Source organism: Paramisgurnus dabryanus, chromosome 18 (genome assembly GCF_030506205.2).
Source record: "Paramisgurnus dabryanus chromosome 18, PD_genome_1.1, whole genome shotgun sequence".
Lineage (NCBI taxonomy): Eukaryota > Metazoa > Chordata > Actinopteri > Cypriniformes > Cobitidae > Paramisgurnus > Paramisgurnus dabryanus.
In genome coordinates, this window is record NC_133354.1 from 9,996,709 (window position 1) to 10,001,800 (window position 5,092).

The window sequence follows — 5,092 nt, forward strand, 5'->3', positions numbered from 1 at the left end:
ACAAATGGACAGATACGGATGGATACAGATGGACACGGATGGACAGATACGGACAGACAGACAGATGAGATGGATGGGATGATAAGATGGATAGATAGGATGGATGAATAGAATGGATAGATATGATGGATGGATAGGACTGATATGGGATGGTTGGATAAGAAGGATAGATAGGATGGATGGATGGATGGATGGATATAGATAGATAGGATAGATCTGGGATAGTTAGATTAGATGGATGGATAGATAGATGGGGACAATTATCTGCAAAATATACTATATAAAATTGCATGACCGAATAATAAACCTACAACAATCTTTTGTTTAGACAAGGTAAGGAGAGCAGGTTTAATCAATAACAATTTTCACATCAACCTCCCTTGAAAATTCTCACAGATAGTGCGTTACACCAAAATCCCCAATATTTGGAACAGCACATCTTTCAAAACATCTGCAAATATCTGCAGCAGTGGCAAGCAGCTTGTGCTTTTAATCGATTTCTATACATATAAAGTGACGTTTTAAGGTCGACTCGATGCTATAGCAAAACGCAGATTATTGAACATTCTGATGCTTCTCTTTGTATTGTCGAGGCTGATCTTCCCTTTTATTATGGATGTCATTCGACATCACCCGTCTTTGTTTTATAAGTCTGGCTGAAGTGTTTTAAAGTGTTAATGGTGTGGGCGTAGCGCGCACCTGTCAGCTCATTTGAGCGTGCTCTCTCCGGTTCGGCTCAGAGCTCCTGTGTTTATCCTGTGCTTATAATCGTCAGTCCGACAGTCTGTCCCTACGGAGCCGCTGTCAGACCACCGGGGACTATAAGTGACGCACACAACCCACGCACCGCAGGCCTTCTTCAGACTGAAAACACACTTAATCTTACAATACCTGCACCAGGAGGAAGCAGTCTGTTGTTTCATGACATGCAGGAACTTATTTTGAAATCTTACACCTCCTTACAGTACCAGAAAACTACATCTCGCTCGTTTTGCTGCCAGTCTCCTATTTTTATTCCCTCCTGCTTTTTATTCACCTTGATGTCTGGTCTGAAAGCACGCACTTAGTTTCCGGAAGATATTCCTAGTTACATCTGTAGCAGTGTTACGAGTGCAAATTGCTTGTTAATGTCTTAAATGTATAATTTCTGTCCCTTTTATATGTAACCCTGTCTGTCAAATTCAAGCTAGTATCATGATCTAATAATGAGATTTGGAGCATCAAAGTTTGATTTCACATTCAATGTTTGACAAGACCAGTCACTATTAAAAGTTATCAATGTTATATCTTTACAGAAAGTTCATTACATAATATTAGATCATTTTATGCAGAAAACAGTAAATCCCTAAAGAATTACTTTACAGTAGCAGGGTTTTAACAGACAGTGTCACATATTAGTGATGCACCTATGTATCGGCCGCCGATATTTATCGGCCGATTTTTGATGAATTTGAAACCATCAGCATATCAATAGCATGAGAAAGGCCGATACCGATTTGTTTATTAATTAACTGCATAAAGAAATCCATTATATGTAAAAAATGAGTTAATGTTGTTAATAAAATAAATGCTGAATAGCAAAAACCACCTTTTAAGGTTGTCATGTTGTCTTATTATATTTGTTTTAGCTTAATTTGTGCCTCTCTTCTTATGTTGGTAAGTTGAATGTTAATTAGATCCAATCCATGTTCAGTAAAAATAATTTGATGCAGAAATAAACTAGCTAATAGACCAACTGTATAATATTGTATAAAAGTGTTTAATATCGGCATCGGTATCGGACAGAAGTTGTCTGTTTAAATCGGTATCGGCCTAAAAAAATCCTATCGGTGCATCCCTATCACATATGTTTGAAACTGAATGTAGCTGGCTTGATGCTCACAGTCAAAGATAAAAAAAAAACTAAAAACCTTATTAAAAGAAAAAAAGTACTGTGATACATATGGTTATCGTGATATTAAATTAATCCTATTGTGATATAAGATTTTGGTAATATCGTCCACCACTAGTGTACATTCTTCAATGATGTACTGTACCTAAAATCTTAAAGTAGAGGTTCTTGCCTGAAAGGTTCTTTACAGCAATGTCATGGAAGAACCATTTTTGGTTCCTTAAAAAACTATTCGGTGAAAGGTTCTTAGAAACAGTTATTTCATACCTTTTGGAAATCTAAAGTACCTTTACTTACTACAAAAAAAATTATAACAAAGGTTCTTTTGATGCTAAAGGGTCTTTATGGAACCATTCAGCCACAAATGGTTCTTCTATGGCACCTTTATTTTTAACTGTCACAGCTAGATTCATTCATCAGTTTATCACCGAGTCTACTTGCACAGATCCTGTAAACTCCAGCAGAATACTTGATCCCTCACCTCAACAAAGATACTGTCAAAAATAACAACTTAAGCGTAAACGTTACTCCCAGCTACCAATCAATCCACTCCTCCCCTGACTTTTAAAAGGGTTCATCTCTTTAGCCCTGGGCTTTCGAACAGTTTGCAAGCTCTTACTAATGCGTCCCTAGGTTCACCTGCAGCTCCGAAAGGATTTCCCATGAGGTTGAGCCAGCTGGAACACAGGCCCAACCTTGTGTTTACCCCCTAACCACACCCTGGGGTCTGCCTAACTTCTTCTCATCACACCCTAACAGCTGTACCTCAAACTAAAAGTGAGCATCATTCATTTTAATGAGGACATTTAGCTGACACTAAGGGAGAGAATCATTCGAATGCCAAAAACATCACTTTCCCTGTTAAATGTGTGTTTCACTTTGGGAAAGGTGCAGTTGAGCCTATTAGTAAGATAGGAGTTAGAAAACTTGTTTAATTTTGGTATTTTTAACCCTTACATGTTTGGCCAATCATCAGATATTCACGTCTATAGATGGCTTCAGCAGCAGCAAAACCATAAACAAACAGCTTTTGTGACCCAAACTTAACTTCCGTTAAAGTTAGACCAGATTCGAATAGGCCTATAACGATTATTTTTAATAAAAAGCAAAATAAATAACCAGTAAATTACCTTAGTCACATCATAGTTTAAGCGTCAACCATTAGACTTAAAATGTGTAAAATGAATGTATACAATGTTAGCAAAATGTCCTTAAATTCTTGCCTGGCTACCAAATCCGCACATTAGTGTGATCCATGCTCGTTGTGTCCCCTCGTCTTTTGGAAACCGAAACATTTGTATTTACCACAATGTATTTGATCCATCCAGAGGCCAGTTTAGTCGCGAACACCGGTCCAGACTGATAAACAAGCATAGAACGCAAGTTAACTTGGGACATGCGCGTATACGCAGCAACGCGCGTGCGTCACATGTCTATACATGTACTGTATGCATATGATCTCCTAATTTCCCCATTTGTAGCAAACTGTCCTAATATTTTATTATCAATTACAAAATTAACTACATAAAGCCCTATATTTTCAGATTTTATCAACAGATGCATAAAATACAGTAGGCTACGTTAAAAATACAGACTCATGATAATTTAGACACTAAAGTAGTAAAAGCAAATCATTAAAGTAACACTTAAAAAAATTATAATAATTAAAAATGCCATATTTTCATATAACTAATATCATTTTATAATGTAATTCAACGTGGCTTAAACAACATTGTAATTTATGTAGGCCTACCTCATTTGTAAATTGTAAATCGTTTTGGACCCAATTGTCTGCTAAGTGACAAAATGTAAATAATGTACTAATGATAAAACATACATTATTTCCAATTTCTTAATTCGTTTTTCTGTTATTTCATAGACATTTAACATTTTATTATTTTATGTGTTTAAGGGTTACCAATAACATATAGCCTAGGCTATAACTTACGAGACACTACTTTGAGCTAACCCCGACCCCAAATTTTTGCCATTGGTTAAGCCAATGTTATGCCATATTCAAACAAACAGAAATTACACACTTCACCCTTAATATTATCAACAACTTATGTTGCCATGGAAACCCCAAGTCCCAAAAAGTATGATGTTACAAATCATGTAATGAAAAGTAGCACTTCCAGACTATTTGTACTGCATTTATCTTAAAGAGTAGGCTACCTGGTGTTAGCAACCAGACCTTTCAAACAAGTAAGAAGCATCACATTTCCGGCTGACGTCAGAGATATTCAGGCCAATCACAACGTACAAATTAGCTGGCCAATCAGGGACACAGAGCTTTTCAAACCCATGTGTTTCAGGAAGAGAGTGAAAGCTGGAGCTACAAAAATGTACGGTATGTGAAAAATAATGTTTTTCACATTGTATTATCCCAAATACACAAATAACATTGTTTTTAGCAATGAAAATGTGTTCTTTAACATTTAAGAATACAAATAAAATACACTGTACTCTGAACTATAAGTTATATGTAGTTATGTAAGAAGTTGGATTGAATGCATACTGTCATTTCTGATTTGATATTTAAAACATTTAGTTAACACTAAGACTTTAGTAAACAATCTTTGTATACTTATACCTTTGTATTTTTGAATATTCATTTGTTTAAATCAAGTTTGTAATGTTGTGATTCATCTCAGAGCTGTTTGTTTGGTTCATGGCTGCGAATTGTTTACTGAACATTTCTGCATACCTATGGAGAAAATGAATTTATTGTTTTATAAAGCGATTTACCTGCAAATCAACAAACAAGATCAAACTAAACCACAATAAAAATCAAGAAAAATGAGTGATGTGGGAATTAACATGTAAAATAATTTAAAGCAATTAACAACAAAGATACAATTTGTCAGTCATGTAAAAATAAAATAAAATACAAAGAAATAGGAATTGAAAAAATACCATTAAAACCAATGAATTCCCCAGCAGTCACTTAATATATACACCAGCAGTGAGCTTGAGACAAATGTCAACAGACTTTTTAATTTGGTGCGCTTTTCTTATTGGTGCCAAAACAGAAAGTGGAAGACATGTTTAATGAAGTGGCAGAAATGGTGCTGATAAGTGGAGATTCAATTATACTGAAGTTTCTCGGGCACCGGGTATGAAGAAGTCGTGGGTCTGTTATACCTCGCTGTCATGCAGAAAATTGGCTGTGCTCAAGCTGTGAAGTCTGGGAACAAATTA